Source organism: Saimiri boliviensis, chromosome 12 (genome assembly GCF_048565385.1).
Source record: "Saimiri boliviensis isolate mSaiBol1 chromosome 12, mSaiBol1.pri, whole genome shotgun sequence".
Taxonomy (NCBI): Eukaryota; Metazoa; Chordata; class Mammalia; order Primates; family Cebidae; genus Saimiri; species Saimiri boliviensis.
The window spans coordinates 12226662-12244150 of record NC_133460.1 but is presented as its reverse complement, the minus strand read 5'-3'; the positions used below and the strand labels follow the sequence as shown (position 1 = coordinate 12244150).

Below are 17489 nucleotides of genomic sequence, written 5' to 3'. Positions count from 1 at the left end.
CTTGCTATTTCTTGACAAGTATGAAAAAGGTGCTGACGCTTTAGGTTTTCTCCTCGCCTCGGCTTCTTTAAAGTCTTGGGCGCCCTGCCTCCGAGACACGTGATTTACCTGATCCGATCACTGACCACCGTTACCTCATCCCACCTGCCCTGTCCCCTGCTTTGTACTCAATAAAAGTTAAAGTGACCAGGCACTCGGGGCCACTGCTGGTCTCCGTGCTTTCGGTAGCAGTGGACCCCTGGGCCCGAACTCTCTTTTCTCTCTCTCTGTTTCTTGTGTCTTTTATTTCCAGTTTCTCATCTCCACACCAGCAGGGAGGGACTCACTGGACCCTATAGGGCTACAGGCATAAGCCACTACAACTGGCCTATGCATTTTACTGAGAGGACTTCCGTCACTGACCCAAATAACCTAACCTTTCAGCTTTTTATTTCCCCGTACTTTCTGCCTTTTTTCACAATCCTTCAGCTGCGCTGCTGCTACTCACTTTTTTCCTGAGCGCCTCATCTCCCATAATGCCTGGCTGTTCAGGGCATCCCCCTCCCTCCAGAATTTCACTCCAAATCTCATGTTTCTCTGCCCCCGCCCCCCCCCCACTTTTTTTTTTTTTGAGATGGAGTTTCACTCTTGTCGCCCAGGCTGGAGGGCAATAGCGCAATCTTGGCTCACTGCAACCTCCGCCTCCAGGGTTCAAGCGATTCTCCTGCCTCAGCCTCCTGGTAGCTGTGACTACAGGTACCAGTCATCACACCTGGCTAATTTTTGTATTTGTAGTAGAGACAGGGTTTCACCATGTTGGCCAGGCTGGTCTCAAACTCCTGACCTCAGGTCATCTGCCCGCTTCGGCCTCCCAAAGTGCAGGGATTACAGCTGTAAGCCCCTGTGCCCAGCCCAGGCTGTTGTTTTGAGACTGGAAAAGCCAAATCCAAACCAGGGGACTGGTGACTTCATTCCCAGGAAGAAGCCAGGCCAGTTGCCAGGACTTGATGTACGGAGCAAAACAATTGCCCAGTACTGGCCAAATTTAGGTTCCTCCAGCAGGAGGCGATACCATGTCCCAGTAGGGGTGATGGCAAGAAGCACTCTCAGGTAGCAATTCCAGGGGCCCAGCCAGCACAGGGACAAGGAGGGTAGGAGAAGGGACGGGGACACTGCTCTTGCACTTCAGACAAAGCCTGCCTGTGGCCTGACCTTTGGGACTCCAGGCCTCCTAAGCCTCAAGGTCACTATTTCCCTGATACACAGAGACAGGTGAGAGAGCGTCTTTACCTTCAAAAAGTTTTTATTGGCTGGGTGTGATGGCTCACATCTGTAGTTCCAGCTACGCAGGAAGTTTAGGTGGGAAGATCGCTTGAGCCCAGGAGTTTGAAGCTGCAGTGAGCTGTGATCACACTACTGCACTCCAGCCTGGGTGACAAAGCAAAACCTTGTCTCTTAAAAAATAAATCAATAAAGGCTGGGCAGGGTGGCTTATGCCTGTAATCCCAGCACTTTGGGAGGTTGAGATGGGTGAATCACCTGAGGTCAGGACTTCGAGACCAGCTTGGCCAATATGGTGAAACTCTGTCTCTACTAAAAACATAAAAAATAGCCGAGCATGCTGGCGTGTGCACCTGTAGTCCCAGCTGCTTGGGAGGCTGAGGCAGGAGAATCACTTGAACTGGGGAGGCGGAGGTTGCAGTGAGCCAAGATTGAGCCATTGCACTCCAACCTGGGTGACAGAGCAAGACTCCATCTCAAAATAAATAAATAAATAAATAAATAAGCCAGGCAGGTGGCTCACACCTGTAATCCCAGCACATTGGGAGGCCAAGTCGAGTGGATCCCTTGAGGTCAGGAGTTCAAGACTAGCTTTACCAACATGGTGAAACCCTGTCTCTACTAAAAAACACAAAAATTAGCCAGGCATGGTGGCACACTCCTATAATGGCAGCTACTCAGGAGGCTGAGGCAGGAGAATCTCTTGAACCCAAACGGTGGAGGTTGCAGTGAGACGAGATCATGCCATTGCACTCCAGCCTGGGCAACAGAGCAAGACTCCGTCTCAACAACAACAACAAAATTAAAAATTAAATGAATCCATAAGGTTCTAATTCTTAAAGGAGAGTCACATGTATTAGTCAAAAATTCTAATAAAAGAACCAAAAGCAGTGGCTCACGCCTGTAATCCCAGCACTTTGGGGGGCTGAGGCCAGCGGATCACCAGGTCAAGAGATCGAGACCATCCTGGCCAACATAGTGAAACCCTGTCTCTACTAAAAGACAAAAATTAGCTGGGCATGGTGGTGCATGCCTGTAGTCCCAGCTACTTGGGAGGCTGAGGCAGGAGAATTGCTTGAACCCAGGAGGTGGAGGTTGCAGTGAGCTAAGATTGCACCTCTGCATTCCAGCCAGGTGCCTAGCAATAGAGCAAGACTCTGTCACCAAAAGCAGAATTAAATTAAGGTCAAGAGACTATGAACAGCCAGGCATAGTGGCTCACACCTGTAATCCCAGCACTTTGGTAGGCCAAGGTGGGTGGATCACCTAACTTCAGGAGTTTGAAATCAGCTTGTCCAACATGGTGAAAACCCGTCTCTACTAAAAATACAAAAATCAGCCAGGCATGGTGGTTTACACCTGTAGTCCAAGCTACTCGGGGGGCTGAGGTAGGAGAATCACTTGAACCTGGGAGGCAGAGGCTACAGTGAGTCAAGATCCTGTCACTGCACTTCAGCCTGGGCAATATAGTGAGACTCCATCTCAAAAAATAAAATAAGGCCAGGAGCAATGGCTCACGCCTGTAATTCCAACACTATGGGAGGCTGAGGTGGGCGGATCACGAGGTCAGGAGATTGAGACTATCCTGGCTAAGACCATGAAACCCCATCTCTACTAAAAATAGAAAAGCTTAGGCAGGTGTGGTGGCATGTGCCTGTAGTCCCAGCCACTTGGGAGGCTGAGGCAGGAGAATCACCTGAACCCAGGAAGCAGAGATTGCAGTGAGCTGAGATCACCCCACTGCACTCCAGCATGCAACAAAGTGAGATTCAGTGTCAAAAAGGAATGAATGAGGGAGGCTGAGGTGGGTGAATCACCTGAGGTCAGGAATTCAAGACCAGCCTGGCCATCATGGTGAAACCCCATCTTTAAAAATTAAAAAAATATATACCCTAAGCGCATGCAAAAAAAGAAGACAAATTTTTAAAAAAATGAATGAATGAATGAAATAAAAATTAAGAGACTAACTTGATATGTCCTAACTTTCAGAAGGGCTTCATGTAGGAAGTGATGGTATTTGAGCTGAAATTTAAAGAATTGTTGAGCTTTCAACGGGCAGAGAATTCCTCTTTTCTTTTCTCTTCTCTTCTTCTCTCTTTTTTTTTTTTTTTTTTTTTTTTTTTTTTTTTTTTTTTTGAGACAGAGTCTCACTCTGTTGCCCAGGCTGGAGTGCAATGGTGCAATCTTGGCTCACTGCAACCTCCACCTCTTGCGTTCATATGATTCTCCTGCCTTAGCCTCCCAAGTAGCTGGGATTACAGGAGCCTGCCACCACACCCAGCTAATTTTTTTTTTTTTGGTGTTTTTAGTAGAGACGGGTTTCACTATGTTGGCCAGGATGGTCTCGAACTCCTGACCTCAAGTGACCTGCCTGCCTTGGCCTCCCAAAGTGCTGGGATTACAGGCGTGAGCCACCACACCCGGCTGGAGAACTACTTTTAATTGCAATAGCATTAATTGTATAGATCATCTGAGGGAGAAGTGATGCCTTTATGCTGTTGACTTGCCCTTTCAATGGTAAGTCTGTCATTCCATGAGTTCTGATTTTCTTTTGCCTTTGTCAGCAGCATTTTAAAGTTTCCTTCATACATATTTTATGCATTTCTTGTTAAATCTATTCTTAGGTCTTTCATCTTTTGTGTTGCTATTGTAAATGGGGTCACTCCTTCCATTTCATCCCGTAAGTGGTTGGTGTTGATATAAATAAGGAAGCAATTGATTTCCTTTTTTTAAATCTCGGACCCAGCTAACTAACTGAATATTTTTATCATTTGTTTTGCAACAGATTTGCTTGGGTTTTCCAGGTATAAGGCTGTATCACTTGTAAATCATGTTCATTTTATCTCCCTTTTTCCATTTTCTTTTTAAAATTTTTTTTTAAAATGTATAGAATAGATATGGGGTCTTGCTCTGTTGCCCAGGCTGGTCTCAAACTTTTGACCTCAAAGGATCCTCCCATTTCAACCTCCCAAAGTGCCTACAGGCCTGAGCCCCAACACCTAGCCACTTTTTTTTTTTTAGATGGAGTCTCACTCTGTCACCTGGCTGGAATGCAGTGGTGCAATCTCGGCTCACTGCAACCTCCGCCTCCCGGGGTCAAGCAATTCTCTTGCCTCAGCCTCCTGAGTAGCTGGGATTACAGGCGGGCACCACCACGCCTGGCTAATTTTGTGTGTGTTTTTAGTAGAGATGGAGTTTCACCACCTTGAGCAGCCTGGTTTTCGAACTCCTGACCTTGTGATCCCCCTGCCTCGGCCTCCCAAAGTGCTGGGATTGCAGGCGTGATCCACCACTCCTGGCCCACACCTAGCCACTTTTTCCATTTCCCAGAGGTGAATAAAAATGGAAAGCTTCAGCCCTGCACATTCAGTGAGGAAGAAAAGGAGAGAAATGTGCATTTATTGTAGCACTTCCTATTACACATGTCCTTCTCTTCGCTGTCCCTCGATTGATTGATTGATTGATTGATTGATTGGCTGGTTGATTGATTTGACTGAGACAAGCTCTTGCTCTGTCACCCAGCCTGGAGCACAGTGGCAAAATTATAATTCTGCAACCTCTGGCTCCTGAGTTCAAGTGAGTCTCCCACCTCAGCCTCCCAAAGAGCTAGGACTTACAGGCATGTGCCACCACATCTGACTAATTTATATATATGTGTATATATAAATTTTAGTGTATATATATATATATATATATGTATATATACACTAAAATTAGTCTATATACATGGAGAGAGAGAGAGTGAGAGAGTGTGCAATGGCACAATCTCGACTCTTTACAACCTCTGCCTCCAGGTTCAGGCAATTCTTCCTCAGCCTCCCAAGCAGCTGGGATTGCAGGCACCGACCACCACGCCCAGATACTTTTTTGTATTTTTAGTAAAGAAGAGGTTTCGCCATGTTGGCCAGGGTAGTCTGGGACTCCTGATCTCAGATGATCCATCCGCCTCAGCCTCCCAAAGTGCTGGGATTACAGGCATGAGTCGCTGCGCCCGGTCCCACTCTTTTTACACAGTATTATTATCCCTGTCACTCTTCACACCCGGTGTGTTTCCTCTGGGAAGTTCTCCTTGATCTCTCAGCTCATGTGAGTCTGGCTGGCTGGTACTTCTCCATCGTGGAGATCACTCTGGTTCACGTAGCACTTTTGCGGGAGCCTGTGATTACTATGGGCCTCCCAAGGCTGAAGGCTGTAAAAGGGAAGAAAGGGCAGCACTTGTTTCCGGCCTGCCCAACATCCAACTCCCATTCAATTTCCTTTTGAAGTTTTCCTCCTCTCATCAAATACACTTAGAAGGCTGGGCGCCATGGCTTCTGTAATCCCAGCACTTTGGGAGGCCGAGGCAGGCAGATCACCTAAAGTCAGGAGTTCGAGACCAGCTTGGCCAACATGGTGAAACCCCGTCTCTACTAAAAATACAAAAATTAGCCAAGCACGGTGGTGGAAGTCTGTAGTCCCAACTACTTGGGAGGCTGAGGCAGCTAATTACTTGATCCTGGGAGGTGGAGATTGCAGTGAGCAGAGATCTCACCACAAATAAATAAATGAATAAATAAATACAGTTAGTAGGGATTGAAATCAAAGGCCTGCTATCCTCCAGCCAAGGGGAGGGGCATATGATCAAAACTAGGCCAGATAAATCCTCCCTTCTGGATTTTTTTTTTTTTTTTTTTTTTTTTTTTGAGGCAGAGTCTCATTCTGTCACCCAAGGTGGTGTGCAGTGGCGTGATCTCAGCTCACTGCAACCTCCGCCTCTGGGTTCAAGCGATTCTCCTGTCTCAGCCTCCCAAATAGCTGGGACTACAGGCACGTGCCACCATGCCCAGTTAATTTTTATATTTTTAGTAGAGATGGGGTTTCACCATATTGGTCAGGCTAGTCTCAAACTCCTGACCTCAGGTGATCTGCCTGCCTCAGCCTCCCAAAGTGCTGGGATTACAGGTGTGAGTCACTGGATCCGGCCAAAGTGTATCTTTTTAAAAAGTTTTTTAATAAAAATAAAAAAAAATAGAGACAGGGTCTTGCTTTGTTGCCCAGGCTGGTCTTGAACTTCTAGCCTCAAACAATCCTTTGACCTGAGCCTCCTAAAGTGCTGGGATTACAGGCATGAACCTCCATGCCCAGCCAACCAAAGTATATCTTAATTTATACACTCACCATTGTATTTTCAGTCTGTAGCCCCATGCCTGACATAGAATGCGTACTCAAAAAATATTGAATAAATAGAGCTGGGGGCAGTGGCTCGTGCCTGTAATCCCATCACTGTGGGAGGCCGAGGCGGGCAGATCACCTGAGGTCGATAGTTCAAGACCAGCCCGACCAACATGGGGAAACTGCATGTCTACTAAAATTTAAAAAAATACAAAATTAGCTGTGCGTGCTGGCAGACACCTGTAATCCTAGCTACTTGGGAGGCTGAGGCAGGAGAATTGCTTGAACCTGGGAGGCAGAAGTCGTGAGCTGAGATCGCGCCATTACACTCCAGCCTGGGCGACAAGAGTGAAACTCTATCTCAAAAAGTAAATAGATAAATAAAATTGATTGAATAAACAAATCTTGATTGAACAAACAATTGAATGACATGTCCCTATGGTCTGAATGTCTGCATCTCCCCCTGATTCATATTTTGAAATCCTAACTCCCAATGTGATGTTAGGAGGTGCAGTCTGGGAGGTGACGGGGTAATGGAAGTGGTGTTCGCGTGACTGGGATAAGTGCTCTTTTAAAAGAGGTCCCAGAAAACTGCCTTCCTTGCCTTTTCTGCCATGTGAGGGCACAGCTGGAAGGTCCCATGTAAGAAATAGAAAGCAGGCCCTCACCAGGCTGAACCTTCCAGCACCTTGATCTTGGACTTGCCAGCCTCCAGAGCTGTGAGCAATAAATTTCTGTTGTTTGTAAGCCACCTAGTTTATGTCCCCTTTTTTTTGGAGATGGAATCTTGCTCCATCGCCCAGGCTGGAGTGCAGTGGCGTGATCTCAGCTCACTGCAACCTCCACCTCCCAGGCTCAAGCTATTCTCCTGCCTTAGCCTCCCAAGTAGCTGAGATTACCGGCACCTATCACCACACCTGGCTAACTTTTTGTATTTTTAGTAGAGACAAGGTTTCACCATGTTGGCCAGGCTGGTCTCAAACTCCTGACCTCAGGTGATCAGCCTGCCTCGGCCTCCCAAAGTGGCGGGATTACAGGCCTGAGACACGGCGCCCAGCGTTTATGATCTCTTGTTATCGAAACGTGAATGGAATAAGGCACATGTTATGGTATTTAGTCTTCACAGCAATTCTCATAGGGCTCAGAATACTTCACTAACTTGTTGAAGGTCATCCATCTAGTAAGTGGCAGAGCCAGGATGCAAGACCAGCGTTCCTTCCATCATCCCATGCTGCCACAAAAAGTCCAATGTGCTAAGCCCTGTGCTAAGAGCTACGTGGAAAAATTACATCAATAAGAGCCAGCCACTGGTCTGGAGGAGTTACCACCAAAAGAGAAAAGTTGAAGAGCAGCCCAAGTTTGCCAAGATTTAAAGACCATCTCAGGACAATAACAGATGAGATGGCACGTACTTCAGTGCCAAATGTACTGCACTGGCAAACGTGGAGAAGAGAGAGATGCAATTTGGGCTGAACCCAATGGTCTTGGAAATCCTCAGAGACAAGGCAGAGTACAAACATCAGGAAAAGGTACGAGCACACAAATTCTCCGCGGGAGACCTTCGATTCAGACTCTGGTCAATCAGTGCACGGAAATGGATCTGACCGCAGGCAATTTGGGCTTTCAGCCTAGCTGCCTGCATGCCACAATGTTCGTCATGGGCTGAAATTCTCGAGACTTTTTTTCTTTTTAGAGAGAAAAGCAATTCCAGTTGGCTTTAACAAAACAGGGATCCACACTTGAGGCCAGGAGTTTGAGTCCAGACTGGAGAACATGGAGTAAACTCCATCTCTACTAAAAATACCAAAAAAAAACAAAAAAAAAATTAGCCTGGTGTGGGGGCACATGCCTGTAATCCCAGCTACTTGGGAGGCTAAGACAGGAGAATTGCTCGAACCTGGGAGACAGAGGTTTTGATGAGCCAAGATGGCGCCACTTCACTCCAGCCTGGGCAACACAGACTCCATCTAAAAAAAAAAAAACAAAAAGAAGAATAGGGGCCCTGAGCCTGGCACCACCCCTTGGAGCAGTCAGGAACCTTCCCAGTACATCATGACTGTCTCAGTCCATTCAGGTTGCTATGACAACATACACTGGGTATTTACCAACAACAGGTATCTATTGTTCATAGTTTTGGAGGCTGGGAAGTCCAACATCAAGGCACCGGGCGATTTGGTGTCTAGTGAAGGCCTGTTCCTCATAGATACGACCTTGTTACTGTGTCCTCACATGGAAGAAGTGGCAAACAGGCTCTCTCAAACCTTTTGTGTGTGTGTGTGTGTGTGTGTGTGTGTGTGTGTGTGTGACAAACCCTCACTCTGTTGCCCAGGCTGGAGTGCAGTGGCGAGATCTCAGCTCACTACAACCTCCGCCTCCCAGTTGAAAGGGTTCTCCTGCCTCAGCCTCCCAAGTAGTTGAGACTACAAGTGCCCACCACCACGGCCAGCTAATTTTTTTGTGTATTTTTAGTAGAAACGGGGTTTCGCCATGTTAGCCAGGATGGTCTGAATCTCCTGACCTCATGGTCTGTCCGCCTCGGCCTTCCAAAGTACCAAGATTACAGGCATGAGCCACCATGCCTGGCCACCTTGTTTTTGTTTTTGTTTTTGAGACAGGGTCTCACTCTGTCACCCAGGCTGGAGTGCAGTAGCGTGATCTCGGCTCACTACAGCCTCCACCTCCCAGGCTCAAACGATTCTCCTGCCTCAGCCTCCTGAGTAGCCAGCATTACAGGTGTGTGCCACTACGGTGAGGCAAATTTTTTGTATTTTTAGTAGAGACGGGGTTTCACCATGTTGGCCAGGCTGGTCTTGAACTCATGACCTCAAATGACCTACCCGCCTTGGCCTCCCAAAGTGCTGAGATTAAAGGGGTGAGCCACCATGCCCGGCCCCACTGCAGTCTTGACCTCCCAGGCTCAGGCCATCCTCCCACCTCTGCCTCCTGAGTAGCTGGGACTACAGGCATGCACCATCACACCCAGCTAATTTGTAGCGACAGGGTTTTGCTATGTTGCCCAGACTGACCTTGAACTCCTGGGCTCAAGCAATCCACTGCCTCAGCCTCCCAAAGTGCGGGGATTACAGGTGTGAGCCACCACACCAAGCCCAAACCTCTTTTATAAGGACCCGAATCCCATTCACAAGGGCAGAGCCCTCATGACCTAGTGACCTCCCAAAGGCCCCGACTCATAATGCTATCACCACAGGGGCTAGGTTTTAACATGTGAATTTTGGAGGGACACAAACATTCAGACCATAGCAATGACACCGCCTGTAGAAGACTTCTAGTAGATAGGTCCGGACTTGACTCAAATGCTAGTGTATGAGGTCTGCTGCAGAGAAACGGGCCAAGGCGAGGTCGTAGGTCCTCAGGTTGACAGTAATTGGAGGACTGTCTCCATCCTGCATCCTGTGTGAAGGATCAAGTTTCCACGCAGTCCGCCCTGAGCATTATCTTACACACATGACCCACTCTGAAAAACAGAGGCTGGCATGGGCACTCTCAGGACAGAACTGGTGGCAGGACCTGGGCTGAGCAAGATGGAGGGATGGTTAGAAATTGTCTTGCGTCCATGTGGTTCAGAGTTCAAGACGCGAGCCTGAGGAGGAAATCACTTGAAACCAGGAGGCAGGTTGCAGTGAGCCAAGATCATACCATTGCACTCCAGCCTGAGTAACAGAATGAGACTCCATCTCAAAACAAAAAAAATTCAAGATACCTGTCACTGTTACTGTCCCCGGCATAGTTTGTGACAATCAAGAGAAAAGCATTTGTGCTAATTTAATACTGTATCTATATTAAGAATGCTTTCAGCCGGGCGTGGTGGCTCAAGCCTGTAATCCCAGCACTTTGGGAGGCCGAGGCGGGTGGATCACAAGGTCGAGAGATCGAGACCATCCTGGTCAACATGGTGAAACCCCGTCTCTACTAAAAATACAAAAAATTAGGTGGGCGTGGTGGCGCGTGCCTGTAATCCCAGCTACTCAGGAGGCTGAGGCAGGAGAATTGCCTGAACCCAGGAGGCGGAGGTTGTGGTGAGCTGAGATCGCGCCATTGCACTCCAGCCTGGGTAATAAGAGTGAAACTCTGTCTCAAAAAAAAAAAAAAAAAAAATTAAGAATGCTTTCGCCGGGCGCGGTGGCTCAAGCCTGTAATCCCAGCACTTTGGGAGGCCGAGGCGGCTGGATCACGAGGTCAAGAGATCAAGACCATCCTGGTTAACATGGTGAAACCTCGTCTCTACTAAAAATACAAAAAATTAGCTGGGCATGGTGGCGCATGCCTGTAGTCCCAGCTACTCAGGAGGCAGAGGTTGCGGTGAGCTGAGATCGCACCATTGCACTCCAGCCTGGGTAACAAGAGTGAAACTCTGTCTCAAAAAAAAAAAAAAAAAAAGAATGCTTTCAGGGCAGGGCCTGGTGGCTCTCGCCTATAATCCCAACACTTTGGGAGGCTGAGGCAGGTGGATCACCTGAGGTCAACAGTTCGAGACCACTCTGACCAATATGGTGAAACCCTGTCTCTACTAAAAATACAAAAATTAGCAAGGTGTAGTGGCAGATGCCTGTAATTCCAGCTACTTGGGAGGCTGAGGCAGGAGAATCACTTGAATCCAGGAGGCGGAGGTTGCAGTGAGCCAAGGTCATGCCACTGCACTCCAGCCGGGGTGACAGAGCAAGACTCCATCTCAAAAAAAGAAAAGGAATGCATTCAGCAGCAAATAACAAAAGTCCAGAAGTCTAGATGTAGGTGGCTTTTGGGCATAGCCTGATCCAGGGGCTCCTACCATGTCCTGGGATTATTTTTATTTAAAAACAGAGATTTTTCTTGCTTAATAGTAAATAAATGATACTATATAGATACAGCTGCTTATGGTGCCATGGCATCTGTATGATTCTCTTAGCTTGTCCTCATGGTAGCAAAATGACTGCTGCAGTTTCAGGCATTGTGCTCACTTTTTTTTTTTTTTTTTTTTTTTTTTTTTGGTGAGACTAAGTTTTGCTCTCGTTGCCCAAGCTGGAGTGCAATGGTGCAATCTTGGCTCACTGCAACCTCCGCCTCCTGGGTTCAAGTGATTCTCCTGACTCAGCCTCCCAAGTGTTTGGGATTACAGCCGTGCACCACCACACCCAGCTAATTTTTTTATTTTTAGTAGAAATAGGGTTTCACCATGTTAGCCAGGCTGGTCTCGAACTCCTGACCTCAGGTGACCTGCCCGCCTCAGTCTCCCAAAGTTCTGGGATTACAGGCATGAGTCACCATACCCAGTAGTGTTCACATTCAAGTAGGAAGCAGAAGGAAAGAAATGATGCCAGCCACATCTGTCTCCTCTCCAGTTTTTTGTCGACCAAAGTCCAAGCTTTCCTGTAAACCTTGAACAGCCTTCTGCTCCTATCTTATTGACCAGGAAATACCACCTTGCTAAGCGTCAAGAGAGTCTGGGAAAGGGGAAATTTAGCTTTTCTAGACTCTATAGTGGCAACAGCAACAGAAAGGGAAGTGAGGAATGCCAAACAGTGCTGACCACAGGACACTTTGTTGTAAATATGGCAGGATCACATTTTTTGAGACGTGGATTTACATTTTATTTAATTTCCTGATTTTGAAAAACGTTTACTATTATTATTATTACTATTTGTAGAGACGGAGTCTTGCTATGTTGCCCAGACTGGTCTCAAATTTCTGGGCTCAAATGATCCTTCCACTTTGGCCTGCCAAAGTGCTGAGATTACAGGTGTGAGCCACCACGTCCAGCCTGATATTTTATTTTCTTTTTCCTTCCCAACTGTTTTTTTTTTTTTTTTTGGACGGAGTTTTGCTCTTGTTACCCAGGCTGGAGTGCAATGGCACGATCTCGGCTCACCGCAACCTCCGCCTCCTGGGTTCAGGCAATTCTCCTTCCTCAGCCTCCTGAGTAGCTGGGATTACAGGCACGCACCACCATGCCCAGCTAATGTTTTGTATTTTTAGTAGAGACGGGGTTTCACCATGTTGACCAGGATGGTCTCGATCTCTTGACCTCGTGATCCACCCGCCTCAGCCTCCCAAAGTGCTGGGATTACAGGCTTGAGCCACCGCGCCCGGCTCCAACTGTTAATTTAAAACCTGTCTTTGTCTCACATTCAGGAGAGAAATAGGAGAGGGTGAAAAGCAGGTAAAATCCATGAGTTTTGGACTTTTGTAACCCGATAGTTGTGATTTTTTTTTTTTTTTTTTTTTTTTTTTTTTTGAGATGGAGTTTCACTCTTGTTGCCCAGGCTGGAGTACAATGGCATGATCTCGCCCCACCATAACCTCCCCCTCCCAGGTTCAAGCAATTCTCCTGCCTCAGCCTCCTGAGTAGCTGGGACTACAGGCCCCACCACACCTGCTAATTTTGTATTAATCTTTTAAATAGAGACGGGGTTTCTCCATGTTGGTCAGGCTGGTCTCAAACTCCCGACCTCAGGTGATCTGCTCGTCTTGGCCCCCCAAAGTGATGGGATAACAGGTGTGAGCCACCGTGCCCAGGCTCCAATAGCTTAAGTCCTTATTGGAGAAAGATAAAGGCCAAAAATAGGGCTTGTCCCTTTCAGATGCCCCTGAAGAGGGGGAAAAGAAAAAGGTAGAGGGGAAGTAATGGGAAAAGAGAGAGAGAGAGTTTGGGAAATCTCAGATGGAGAAGCTCTGAACTCTACTTCTTGGGTAAAAACTGATGAGACCCCAGAGGGGCACTTGAGAAAGGTCAGAGCAGATGGGACCTGGCACAGCAGCTCACGTCTGTAATCCCAGACATTTGGGAAGCCAAGGCAGGAGGATCGCTTGAGCCCAGAAATTGGAGACCAGCCTGGGCAGCATGGCAAAACCCCATCTCTACAAAACAAACAAACAAAAAAAATACAAAAGTAAGCCAGACAAGGTGGCACATACCTCTCCCAGCTACTCAGGAGGCTGAAATAAGCGGATTGCTAGAACACAGGAGGTGGATGCTGCAGTGAGCCATGATACACCACTGCACTCCAGCTTAAGGAGTAGAGCCAGATCCTGTCACAAAAAAAAAAGAGCAGTGGGGAGACTGCTTCACACAATGCCTTGTTTCTTTGTGGGTACGAGAGTAGTTGAACATTCTCTGAGCCTTAAGCATGGTCCCGAGAGACCAAAATAGCTACACAGACAGAAACAAGGCAGCCTGTGTAAGCTGAGAGCCAGGAGGCTGCGGGGTGATGCCTCAGGCACACGTGCATGGACAGACACTGCCCACCATGGCTTGGCACTTCAAAAGTTACCAAGAAATATAAACGCTCACATAGAAAGGTGGAAGTGCCATCCTAACTTGCAGTAGAAATTATTCTGAGTGGCTGAGGATGGTGGCTTATGCCTGTAATCTCAGCACTTTGGGAGGCCAGGGCAGGTGGATCACCTGAGGTCAGGAGTTTGAGACCAGTCTGGCCAACATGGTGAAATCCCATCTCTACTAAAAATACAAAAATTAGCCGGGCATGGTGGCGTGTGCTTGTAATCTCAGCTACTTGGGAGGCTAAGGCAGGAGAATCACTTGGGAGGTGGAGGTTGCAGGGAATTGAGATTGCACCACTGCACTCCAACCTGGGCAACACAGCAAGACTCTGTCTGAAAAAAAAAAAAAAAAGAAAGAAAGAAAAGAAATTATGCTGACTTACGGAAAAAGTAAGAAAGTTCTTCATGCCTTCTAGAGTATGTGGTCTGAGATCACAGTCTGTGGCAGAGACCACCGGGTGCCTCTCCCAGCATTCTCTCCCTCCTCCTTAGGAATAAACTTTTACTTCTAGCTGGGCTCCCAGCCTCCCTTGCAACTAGGTGTCATCATGTGACTAAGCAGTGGCCAATACGATGTAAGCAAAATGGCTCTATGGGACTTGTAGGAAGTTGCCTTAAAAGGAAGGATCAGGCTGGGCACAGTGGCTCATGCCTATAATCCCAGCACTTTGGGAGGCTGAAACGGGTGGATCACCTGAGTGGAGTTCGAGACCAGCCTGACCAACACGGAGAAACCCCATCTCTACTACAAATAAAAAATTAGTAAGGCATGGTGGTGCATGCCTGTAATCCCAACTACTCAGGAGGCTGAGACAGGAGAATTGCTTGAACCTGGGAGGCGGAGGTTGCTGTGAGCCCAGATCACGCCATTGAACTCCAACCTGGGCAGCAGAGAGAGACTCCGCCTCAGAAAAAGAAAAAAAAAAAAAAACTGTAATAAAAAATAACAACTCTGGCTGGCAGTCTCCACCTGTAATCCCAGCACTTTGGGAGAGTGAGGCAGGTGGATCACAAGGTCAAGAGATCGAGACCATCCTGGCCAACATAGTGAAACCCCGTCTCTCCTAAAAACACAAAAATTAGCTGGGCATGGTGGTGCGCACCTGTAATCCCAGCTACTCAGGAGGCTGAGGCAGGAGAATCACTTGAACCCAGGAGGCACAGATTGCAGTGAGCCAAGATCATGCCACTACACTTTAGCCTGGTGACAGAGCAAGGCTTCATCTCCAAAAAAAAATTAGCTGGGCATGGTAGCACACACCTATAGTCCCAGCTACTCTGGAGGATGAGGTGGGAGGATCAACTGAGCCCAGGAGTTCAGGGCTGCAGTGAGCTATGATCACACCACTGCACTCCAGCCTGGACAACCGAGAAGACCCTGTCTCTAAAAAAATGAAATACAATACAATAAAATACAAACAAAAAAAAATACAGTAGAGCCACTCTTTACATAGCATTTGCATTGATTTAAGTTTTCTAAGTAACCTAGAGAGATTTAAAGTATACTGCATAGATTATTTTCAAATAATATACCATTTTATATGAAGACATGAACATCTGCCAGTTTTGATATGTGAGTTCCTGGAACCAATCCTCGTGGACACTGAGGAACAGCTACATCTCAGACTAGGAGGTTTGAACAAGGAGACAATGATTTTCTCACAATTGTGGAGACTAGATGTCCAAGATCAAGGCGTCAACAGGGTTGGTTTCTTCTGAGGCCTCTCTCCTTGGCTTATTGACGGTCTTTTTTTTTTTTTTTTTTTTTTTTGAGATGTAATCTGGCTCTGTCGCCCAGGCTGGAGTGCAATGGTGCGATCTCGGCTCGCTGCAACCTCCACCTCCCAGGTTCAAGCGATTCTCCTGCCTCAGCCTCCCGAGTAGCTGGAATTACAGGCACCTGCCACCACGCCTGGCTAATTTTTGTATTTTTAGTAGAGACGGGGTTTCACCATGTTGGTCAAACTGGTCTTGAACTCCTGACTTTGCGACCTGCCCACTTCAACCTCCCAAAGTGCTGGGATTACAAGCATAAGCCACCATGCCCAGCTGATGGTCATCTTTTTTTAAATTTCAATTTCTAAAAATTTTTTTTGGCTGAGTGCAGGGGATTTTATTGATGGTACACAACAAGGTGGGGCTCCGTAGGCCCCTCCCTCTTCAGGGGGTCTGCATGGAAACTGTGAGGAAGGAACATTCTCAGTGTGGTGGGGGACTGGAGTATGGCAGGGACCCCCCCCAGCAGTGAGGTTCTCTCTCTTCCCATTGTGCTCTTGTTGGGGCTGGTGGTCCGGGGGTCTTACCCCTTGGAGACCAGGTGGGACATGAAGTTCACCACCCCGTGGCTATAGCCAAATTCATTGCCATACCGGGAGATGGGCTTGGCAAAGTGGTCATTGAGGGCAGTGCTGGCTCCAGCATCGAAGGTGGAAGGGTGCATGTCGCTATTGAAGTTGGAGGAGACTACCTGGTGCCCCGTGTGGCCCAGGAAGTGAGGGGCTCTCCGATGCTGCTTCATCATCTTTTTTTTTTTTTTTTTTTTTTTTTTGAGGCAGAGTCTTGCTCTTGTCTCCCAGGCCGGAGTGCAGTGGCACAAACTCGGTTCACTGCAGCGTCTGCCTCCCGGGTTCAAGTGACTCTCTTGCCTCAGCCTCCCAAGAATCTGGGATTATAGGTGCCCGACACCATGCCCAGCTAATTTTTGTATTTTTAGTAGAGACGAGGTTTTGCCATGTTGGCCAGGCTGGTCTCAAACTCCTGACCTCGTGATCTGCCCGCCTCAGCCTCCTAAAGTGCTGGGATTACAGGCATGAGCCACCGCGCCCGGCCCATTCACCACCTTCTTGATCTCATTGTATTTGACAGGTTTTTCCTGAAGGCAGGTCAGGTCCACGACCAACACGTTGGCAGTAGGACACGGAAGGCCATGCAAGTGAGCTTCCCGATCAGGTCAGGGATGGCCTTGCCGGCAGCCTTAGCAGCACCAGCAGAGTCAGGGATGTCTTCTGGGTGCAGTGATGGTGTGGACTGTAGGCATGAGTCCTTCCACAATACCAAGCTGTCACGGATGACCCTGGGTGCTGAGCAGTTGGTGGTGCAGGAGGCATTGCGGAAGAACTTGAGGCTATTGTCATATTTCTTACGGTTCACGCCCATCACGAACATGGGGGCATCAGCAGAGGGGGCAGAGGGGATGATCCTTTTGACTACCGCCTGCAAGTGAGCCCCAGCCTTCCCCATGGCGATGAAGACGCTGGTGGACTCCACTATGTACTCAGCACCAGCATTGCCCCTGTTGATTTTGGAGGGATCGCGAGCCTGGAAGATGGTGATGGGATTTCCATTAATGACAAGCTTCTCATTCTCAGCCTTGACGGTGCCATGGAATTTGCTATGGGCAGAATCATAGTGAAACCTGTAGACCATGTAGTCGAGGTCAATGAAGGGGTCATTGATGGTAACAGTATCCACTTTAGCAGAGTTAAAAGCAGCCCCGGTGACCAGGTGCCCAATACGACCAAATTCATTGACTCCCATCTTCACCTTCGCCATGGTGTCTCAGGGATGCTAGAGAAGATGCAGCTGTCTGTCCAGTGGGAGGAGCAGAGAGCCAATTTTAAGAGACGGGCTCAGCCGGGCATGGTGGCTCACATCTGTAATCCCAGCACTTTGGGAGGCCAAGGCAGGTGGATCACCTGAGGTCAGGGTACAAGACCAGCCTTGTCAACACAGTGAAACCCCATCTTTACTAAAAATACAAAAATTAGCCGAGCATGGTGGCTCACGCCTGTAGTCTTAGC

General features: G+C 47.9%; 1 pseudogene; it reads right to left on the bottom strand.

The window, feature by feature from the left end:
* Positions 1–9728: 9728 nt before the first annotated feature.
* LOC141580699 (glyceraldehyde-3-phosphate dehydrogenase pseudogene) lies at positions 9729–17241 on the bottom strand (annotated as a pseudogene).
* Positions 17242–17489: the final 248 nt, after the last annotated feature.